Raw genomic sequence first — 10,440 nt, 5'->3', positions numbered from 1 at the left:
CTCTAGATTTTCCCAAATTGTGCCAATTGAGATTAAAAATGAAATTTCCAATCTTTAGGCACATTTAACTTTTCAAAGGAGTAAATGATAATTCCATTTCATTTTCAAAAGTTCTCAAAACCTTGAAAATGCTCCTTGAGTGTCAATTTCCTCAAAGTTGGGTTAACTACCCTTCTAATCGGAGTTGACACTCTCTAACCCATCTATGGGGTAGAGAAGATGCTCCTAGGTACCCAATACCTATTTGAGCTCATTGGATTCACTAAATATTCACTAGGGATAACTTCCCTAGCAACCCTCCTAATGACCCTCTTAGGCTTTAAAGCCTTGGTCATTTGGGACTCATCAAGATCAACTCTAGGGGTGACTCTCCTTGTGACCTTGGTGGTGGTCTTCCTAGCCCTAGGTTTTGTTCCATAATCGAATGGAACATTATGATAAGTGGGCTTGACCACTTGGGACTTAGGTTTGTGACCCAAACCTCTCTTGTCCTTTGACTTGGGTTTTTGACCCTTAGACCCTAGAGTTGACTTTTCTAAGTTCTTAAGAGCCTTTTCCAAAGTATCAAGTCTTGACCTCAAGACTTGATTCTCCTTCTCTAATACCTCAAGTTTTAATTTATCATTATTCCTTGAGGTATTTCTAGGCATATGTCTAGATGATTTGGGATTTCTACCTAGGTTCTCCTTAACCTTAGATGAGTTAATCCTAGTGTTATCATTTCTAGCATTGTCCTTACCTAGACTAACATGCTTGGCACCTAAGCACATATATCGATTCCTAAGATTATCATGCTTATCATTCTTGACAATTGCAATAAAACTACTAGCATGAGTCTTATTATTATTGCAAGAATGTGCCTTAAATGTTACCTTAGGGTTTGCCTTAGCTCCCCCTATCGACGTGCTCGGTCTCTTGTCCTTGTGAGATTGCCTCCCCCTCGGACATTGACTCCGATAATGTCCCATTCGCTTGCATTGGAAGCACACCACGTGTTCCTTGCCCTTGCGTGTCGGGACTCCGGCTTCCTTGACCTTTGGCGCCGGTGGAGTCTTTCTAATCCTCTTTGGACATTTGCTCTTGTAGTGCCCAAATTCTCTACACTCAAAGCACATTATATGCAATTTATTTGAACTTAAATTGCTTGAGTTACCTAGGGTTGAGGATGGATGGGTGCTCTCTTCTTCATCCCTTCCGGAGGTAGAAGCTTCTTCCTCTTGCTCCATTCTTGAAGAAGAACTCTCCTCCTCTTCTTCCTTAGATGTTGAGTAGCCCTCAACTTCTAATTCCTCTCCTCCATGATGTGAGCTACTTGGCTCACTTGACTCCTCTTCATGGAATTTTGCCAAATTGTTCCACAATTCCTTGGCGTTGTTGTACCTATCTATCTTGCACAAAACATTATTAGGTAAAGCAAATTCAATAATTTTTGTTACCTCGTCATTGATTTCGGATTGTCGGATTTGCTCTTTCGTCCACTCCTTCTTCTTGATAGATTTTCCTTCCTCATCCATCGGAGGGGAAAACCCTTCTTGTACACAAAACCAATTTAACATATTAGTCCTAAGAAAATACATCATCCTTACCTTCCAATATGTGAAGTTGTCGTGAGACTCGTAGAAGGGTTGAATCGTGACATCTTCTCCATAGAGATCCATCTCTAGCCCGTGCTCCCCCGGGTGTTGATCCGTCGAAGAGCGGCCTTGCTCTGATACCACTTGTTAGGATCGGTGATCGCGGCTAGAGAGGGGGGTGTGAATAGCCGACCCCAAATTCTTCGTTTCTTCCTACGATTAGAGTTAGCGCAGCGGAAATAAAAGCAATAAAAACAAAAGCGGAGAAATCAAACCTCAACACGCATACTCGACGATGTAACGAGGTTCGGAGATGAAACTCCTACTCCTCGGCGTGTACGTAAGGTGGACGAGCCCTATCAATCCGTCGGTGGATGAGTCCCCGGAAAACCGGCTAAAACAAAACTCCTTCTGGGTGGAGAAACCTCGCCACAATACTTTCTTGCAACAGCAAGATCAGAGTGTACAAGAAATACAAGGAGAAGCAACGATATGAATGTAAAAATAAACACGCTTGCCTTCGATTGGTTTCCGTTGATGAAGCAGCAACTTCACAGAAGAACAGCAGCAGCTGACCAGCCGGGGAAGCTCACACGAAGCTTCACGAAGCAGAGAGCTCAGCAAAGCTCAAGTGCAGCAAGAAGCAAGGGCAAGAAGGAAGAAGTAACACCAGAACAGTAGCTCCTCAACCCCTTTTATAACCTGCGAAGAAGACACAGAAGAAACTAGCCGTTGCTACGCAACGGCTAGGATGTGGACCGATCAGGCTTCATCCTGATCGGTCCACAAGGGTCCTGATCGGTCTTGGGGACCGATCAGGCTAAGCCTGGACCGATCAGGCTATGTCCTGATCGGTCCAGGAGGGGTCTGATCGGTCCCTTTGACCGATCAGCCTTTCTCCTTCTTCTCTTCTATTTGCTTCCTGATCGGTCTTCAGACCGATCAGATAATCCACAGAAGCATTCTGTTTGATTACTGATCGGTCACCAGACCGATCAACCATATCACTGGATTGGTCCCCAGATCGATCCAGAGCTTGGTTTTTGCCCAAACCAAGTCTCAAACCTTCCAAACCAACATCCGGTCAACCTTGACCTGTTGGTACATCATGCTTAGCATCCGGTCACTCCCTTGACCTGCTAAGACTCCCCACCAAGTGTCCGGTCAATCCCTTTGACCCACTTGGACTTTTCTCTTCGTGTCAAGTATCCGGTCACTCCCTTGACCTAGTTGACCTTCTCAACACCAGATGTCCGATCACCCTTGATCCATCTAGATTTTCCCTTGCCCGGCTTCACTCACCAGGACTTTTACAACTGCCTGGCTTCACTCACCAGGACTTTCCCACTGCCTGGCTCCACTCACCAGGACTTTCCCACTGCCTGGCTTCACTCACCAGGACTTTCCAACTGCCTGACTTCACTCATCAGGACTTTTCCGTCTGCCTGGCTTCACTCACCAGGACTTTCCACATCCGGTCCAGAGAACGAGCTACTGAGCCCTCTCTGATCACAGTTCGGAGAACGAGCTACCGAGCCCTCTCCGACTTCCATCCGGTCCAGAGAACGAGCTCCCGAGCCCTCTCTGACCACAGTCCGGAGAACGAGCTACCGAGCCCTCTCCAGCTTCCCATGTGCCAAGTTTCCATACTTGGACTTCTCCGTGCCAAGTCTCCATACTTGGACTTTTCCCGTGCCAAGCTCCCTGCTTGGACTTTTCACCATGCCAAACTCCCTGCTTGGACTTTTCCCGTGCCAAGCTCCCTGCTTGGACTTTTCCGAGTCAGGTCAACTCACCTAGGGTCAACCAGGTCAACCTTGACCACGGGTTGCACCCACAATCTCCTAAGCTTGTATCCTTGTAAAACATCAAGGTACAAACATTGTCAAACATAACTCGTCAAACATCAAAACACAACTCGAGTCAAGTCAACTCGAGTCTGGTCAACCAGGTCAACCTTGACCTAAGGTTGCACCAACAAATTAGCCCAATTTGGATTACTCTTAATCCAATTTGATTCATCAAATGAATCTAATCCTCTTGGTTCATCATATGAACTAAATCTCCATCTAAATGTCCTAAGTGTGTGACCCTATAGGTTTTTGTAACGTTGGCAATGCCCTAAACCCATTTAGGAGCATAAGTAATGAGCGGTATCTAGCAACACATCAATACTACCCAAGTTACAAGAAATGTCGAGATCCAACATCACCTTGTGACTACTAATTGTGACTCCTCACAATATATAACATTGTCCTTCTATCCTTGACATCTAGATTGATCAATGTGAGGCATAGACTGTGTCATCCTCTAATCAATCTAAATCTTGAACTCCAAGTAGACTCACTCGATCAAATGAGTTCAACATCTAATGTTGACTCATTTGGGCATGGCCATGCACTTCGTGATCTAACTCTATCAAGAATATTGATGTCGCTCCCGTCATATGGGAGGGATAGATCTCATCTACATCACTCACATCCCTCTGCATAATTTGTTACATACCTAGTAATCGCCTTTATAGTCCATCCTGTTATGGGTGACGTTTGACGAAACCAAAGTACATAACTCCTTATGTAGGGATCCATGGTGACTTCAGGTCAAAGGACTAATAATCATACTAATAGCTACATGAGAAAGTATATGACACTCATATAACGATCCATGATACTTTCTCATGGCGGGTCATTCAGTATACATTCTCCAATGTATACCCATGTGTCAGCTTGATATCTCTATATCCATGACTTGTGAGATCAAGTCATCGAGCTGACCTACATGCTAGTCTTATTGCATTAACATTGTCCCTGAATGTTAATACTCGACTAGGAATGATTTAGAGTAGTGTTCCCTATATCATCTCACTATCGATTCAACCAATCGATTGATATAGGTAAGAACGCTCTACTCAGGGACGCTATTATACTTAGTTTATTTGGCACTAATACAAGTAAGTATAATAACCAAAATCAAATGCTTTTATTAATATACAAGAATATGATACAATGAGTCCATACAATCATCAAATGATTGGCTCTAGGGCTCTAACTAACAAACATCCTCCAGCAGTAGCTTATGGATGTCGTATTTCTGACCGGTCAGTATGTTCGCTGCATGAAGATAATCCAGTCGGCTCTTGTACTTCTTCAGATCCGGCTGAGGGGGTAGTCTGACCTGCCAGCACGTCCGAAAGCTCGGTCGTTCGGGAAGTCGCGGAAAGAAAAAAAATACTCCTTCCAATGTTTATTGAAAGTTGACATTTTGTCAAAAAATATGAGACCGAATCGAAACTGAAAAAGGTAGGTCCCCAGTTCGGACTGCTTGGGATATTAGAAATAATGAAAGACTTGAGGGGTTAGGGGATGTCGTGCAGCCGGAATAACACGAAAACGCCGCACAGCAAGCGAAAGGAATTGGGGACGAGCTGTGGAAGGGGGACGTGGAAGTAGTTACAAACTTCAAGGATGAAGGGGTGGATGGGGAAGCGGAGCCGGACCACAAGTTGGTCTTTGAACAGATAGATAGTGCCGGTCGGTGGGTCATTTGGCCGATCGAACGGAGAGGCCAGAATAATTTTGTGGTCAGAAGGGTTCAAAAACATTTTTAAGGCTCTCGGCGTCACCCGCGTCGAACCTGGTCTCCACGGTAGTGTACCAGAGGCTAGGGGCGGGATCTGACGACCGTGCAGAGCTGGCCATCGTCGAAAAATAAGGATACAAGGTCGACAAAGAGAAAAGAGGGCGGAAAAACACCAAACGGACGCTAGAAAGCAACGTGGGATGAAAGGAAAAGAAAAGAACCGCGATAGATCGACAAAAGGAAAGCTCGGGGAGGCTTACAGAAGGGAAAAGTTGCTGCAAGGTGAGGCTGAAGGTCACCGGAGCAGGTCACACACAGGGAGTCGCCGGAGCACTCTCGCAGAAGACGCCAAGGTGGAAGAAGAAGCCGACACTGTGGCTTTATAAAAATTGGGCTCGGTCGATTGGAGCCGTCCGATCTAGGTCGTGAAAATCGGAGCGCAAATCTAGCCGTAGAATTCAAACCGCCAAACGCCACATCAGCGCCTGTCACTTCGCGCGTGCAGCGGCGGTGACACATGGTATTCCCCCACTGGTTCACATTTAAATGATGTCATTACCCGGAGTGGGCGCCTGCTCGCCCTTAATGGAGATGATTTGCACAAATCCCGAAGAGATTCGGATGATGTCAGCATTGACCGCACTTGCCCAAGGACGCTAGCGAAGAACCGTGAAGCGCCGAGCGAGACATAGGGTCGGTCCCACGACCTACCCACTCTTCGACAAACCTGGCGGAGTCTGATCAGTCTCATGGCCGATCGGCCAACCAATCTCTGGACTTCAATTGTCCAGTCAGTCGGACATGCAGCCTCCTTCGACTAGACTTGAGAGGGAGGCACGTGATCCGGTGGTGAGGTCAGACCCCGCCCCGCAGAAGGTCACTGTCACGCCGGAGGTCAAAGTCACGGTGGTCACGTGCCTCCTGTCATCGTCTGATCGGGTAACCCACTTGCCCGGTCGGAATAAGGAATGTCTGATCCGATATTATCATAGCTCGGCCACACACCGAGCTTCCAACGCTCAGAGAACCAATAGTAGCAAAACAGAGGCCGAGCGACTATCCCAATCGGACTTACATCAGGTCTCAGAAGCAGCATACGACCTTCAAGCACGACCTCTCGTTCGTCGCAATAAGGAGCCCGAGCGGCGGATAGACAATCGAGCGGTCATTCCGCTCGGCCCGAAGACATGACATGCCTTTTTCAGGGGAAGTCTTGAGAAGCGTGCACGCATCGAGGAGCGTGCACGCACTCTCCCGGAGCCCTATATAAAGGGTCTCAAGTTTCAACGGAGGGAGGAGACATTTTACTGTAGCTACTGTTACTCTGCTTCTTTGCTTATACATCGTCGGAGACTGACTTGAGCGTCGGAGGGTCATCATCGGGGAACCCCTTCCTAACTCGGTACTGACGCTGCTATGGTTGCAAGTTCCTTCGACTCGGAGTCCGTCAACAATCAACAGGAGTGTCACGTCCTCCAACGTCCATCGTCTCGACTTTCGGATAGGATCATTCATCGTCTTGACGCTACTATGACCACGTAGGTAGAGGAAGTCAAGGCTTGGTAGAATCTTGTTGCCGCGGAAGGTCTCGACCTGACGTACAGGGTCATGATAGGATGATAACTTAATCGAGTTTACTCGAGTTACATCAATCACAAAGTTTGGCTCGACTTCCCTCGTTTACTGCCCAAATTATACAGTTCGTTTGTATGATCACGCAGTGAATCGAAGACTATATAACACAGAAGAAACATGCACACTTGGTCTCTATGAGCAGGCTCAGTTTTTTTCTTACTTATTGTTAAACAACCAAAACTACTCGAAGCATTATCCTTCAGTACTCCCCTCCCCATGGTTTCTCACAAAATAAAATATTTTTATGTTTAGTAATAAATTTCATTCAGAATACTTGCACTTTTAGTTGAGCATTATACTTCACTCCCTGTATCCAGCAATAAATATTCTTGCTAAATTTGAGTCAAATACTTATTTTAGGAATAGATCAGAAAATAAGCAGGGTGATTTAGGTGTCGTACTCCCTGCGTGGCTGCGCGACTTAGGTCTTCTCGGGATGATATGGTGATTTAAATATAAGGTATTATAATATGAGATATTTGGATTGAAATTCGATGTGTCTGAGTATGTCTTTCCATGTCTTGGCTATCATACTAATAGCTAGTAGTCATCCGTGATTTATCTCCTTCGTGTTGGCTTAGTGATGAAATGACGGGGGTGCTGAGATGAACAAATCACTTTTTTTTTTACCACACGCGAGTTAGTCATCATTTATCTCCCTTCCAAGGGCATAGTCACATTGTGAGGAGGGGATACGACCGGTCCCTCTGAAATTTTAAAAAAAAGATTAATAGTATATATTTGAAAAAACCCTCGAGATTAATAGTATATATTTGAAAAGCCCTCGTCGCTAATTTGATAGATCGATTCACTATCATTTATCGCTAAAAAATTAAAATTGATTATATATTTGGAAAGCTCTTTACCTAAGTTATCCATTGGTCCCACTTTTACGAAGAAATATCATGACTTGGAATGCTAAATATTAAATTTTAAAAATAAAATATATAATAATAAATAGATAAATTAAATGTAGAACACGAAGTGAGAGTGCTAAATTAAAATTGAATCCGGTTATAACTAAATCTAATGGGTAGACGCAGAGATAATAATTATATTGGTTTGAACTGAGATTGATTTATAATTAATTTGATAAAGTTATGACCGAACCAAATTTAAGATTTAAACGAGTTTTATCGGTTTAAAATGAATTATAATATATATTTTTTAAATTCTCTTTTATTTTTTTCTCCCTACACATATTGTAACATCTACCGTGTAATGCGCCATCTCTGATGTAGGAATGTTAAATATGATGAGAAAGTAATATCACAAATAATATTTTAACTTTGGATCTTAGATAATCTTTAGGATCGAGATGGTTGTTTCAATTAGAATTTAGAATTAAGATCGAAAATTTTAAATTTAGATTTATTTTTGAGTTCTAAAACTTAAAATTTAGATTTGAAATTTTTTAAAATTATTCGTCCTAATTTAAAATCTCGACTACGCCCACTGCTCCATTTTGAATGTTTTGGACGGACGCAGAAGGACATAACTCATCACCTTTTGTCACATGAGGCAGGTCTACAGCTGCTGTAGAAGGAAAAACAGAGCTTCTTTCGAGGATGACAATTGACAACGACTCGCGGGGCTGCGATGGGTTCACAGAGTCGTGGAAAAGATAAAGAGGCACTCAACTGCGTGTGGACAATAAGAGCTAGCACACTGCTTCCTTGATCGTCGATTGATTAATACTTACATCTCTTCTTCCAAATAAAGCCACCGAAAGTTCAGCAACCATCAAAAAAAGTGCAATAATTGGCCGTCAGTGAAGAAGAAGAGGCTAAGCCTCCATGGAAGAAAAAAAGGTACTAGCTAGAAATTCTCAATAATACCATTCATTCATTAATCAACAAAGTGATTGATCAATCAGTTCCATATATGCATGTCTCTCTCTATCTGTCTGCCTCTATTCTCTGTTGATTGTCCCTAGCTCCCCATTTTCCTACGAGTTGAAAACGATTGTATCGAATCACATTCTAAATACAATAAGGAAGGAGGACAAGTTGATCCGGTGCTTCATAATTTTTAGATTCAAACTCTTTTATTTTCTAATTTCCATTGATGAGTCTGGCGACCTACTTGCCTAACTCGCATCATCCAAACGGTTTGAATGAGAATAATTAATCCTTCAATTCAAGGAATAATCCTTCAAATAAAAATAAATAAAAAACATGTTAAATTTCAACTAAACAGCAACTGAAAGCATATTCATTTTTACTTCGTTATTATAATCAATGTCTTATAGGTTTTGACTACGTCTCGCCAAAGTACGTAACTCAGCTTGATAATTGCTGACAAGAAACAAACCTGACATGCATCCACCTACCAAAAGAGATCGGCCGTGGATACGTGATCATTCTTTGATCTCAGACTAGATCCATAATAATAATCGAGAATAAAAAGCTATAATGATTCTTTTGATAATTAAATAAAATAATATGGACAAGTAAGAAAACCAGAATAGAGAATTGAACGCTAAGATGGACCCTTGTGTGCAATATCAACTCAATTGAGCTTTCATAACTCCATGAATAAACAAATTAAATAGACCAACAGTGAGTCTTGTTTTTTTTTTTTTTTTGTTAGCATTAGATATTCAATCATTAATTCTTTAATTAATTTTTTTTAACATAAGCCGAAGAACATTTGTCCTTTCTTGTTATTTTTCTTGTGCGCAATTATCTTTCTTGATTTTAGGATAAATAATTGTCCTTTTCCGTGAGTGTATTTATGATTCTTTTAATTCACTTCATTATTGTCGATAAGGCTTCTACCAAACCATAAGTCGCCATTGAAATTTTAAGAATCTAATGGACGATCATAATAACAATATGGACCCTGCGCTAGGTTGAGTGTTTTTATAGTAAACACACCTAACCAACCAACTCTTTCTACGCATTAAATTTCGAATATATATATATATATATATTACGGTTCCATGACCATACGTAAATGGATGGCTCAACTGCTACTTTATCTAATTCCGCGAGCTTTGGAGGACCATTAATTACCAACTCCAACGATGAGAGAACAATGATCAAGTTGAGGTCATGACTAGCTAGCTAACCTTGTAAATGCCCTCAAAGACAATGTATAGCATTTCGACTTAATTTGGTGTTTGTGTGTGATGATGGCCATAATTACATGTTGACTCTAAACTTAACGTTTTAAGAATTTATAAGAATATTTATTCTGTATTCAAAATAGAGATGATGTACGTAATTATCAATGAGATTTAGTCTAAACTCATGGATGAACTTAGAAAATTTTTATTGAATTTATTTCAAATACTATAAATTTCTGAAGTGTCCTGGAATCTATGTGCTTAGAGATGTTAGCTTGAAGTTTTTAAAGTTTATAGTAATTGATATATACATATAATTCATCATAGGAATGTCAAAATTAGATATAAAGCACTATACATACCCTTACTATATTATCCTCTTCCATTACATATCAATTTTTAAACAATTTAAATCTCCTACGTCCATAATGAGTTTCGAGTAAAATCAATTGATGAATTTAGATAGTTCGAATTGAACTTATTTCAATTCTCGTGGATTTTTTTAATACTTTGTAGCCCAAATATATCTTTCTTTATTTTTTTTTTTAATTTAACATCAAAACTTAACACACTAGCACTGTT

The sequence above is a fragment of the Zingiber officinale genome, chromosome 9A (assembly GCF_018446385.1).
Source record: "Zingiber officinale cultivar Zhangliang chromosome 9A, Zo_v1.1, whole genome shotgun sequence".
Lineage (NCBI taxonomy): Eukaryota > Viridiplantae > Streptophyta > Magnoliopsida > Zingiberales > Zingiberaceae > Zingiber > Zingiber officinale.
Note: the sequence above shows the minus strand (reverse complement) of the source record.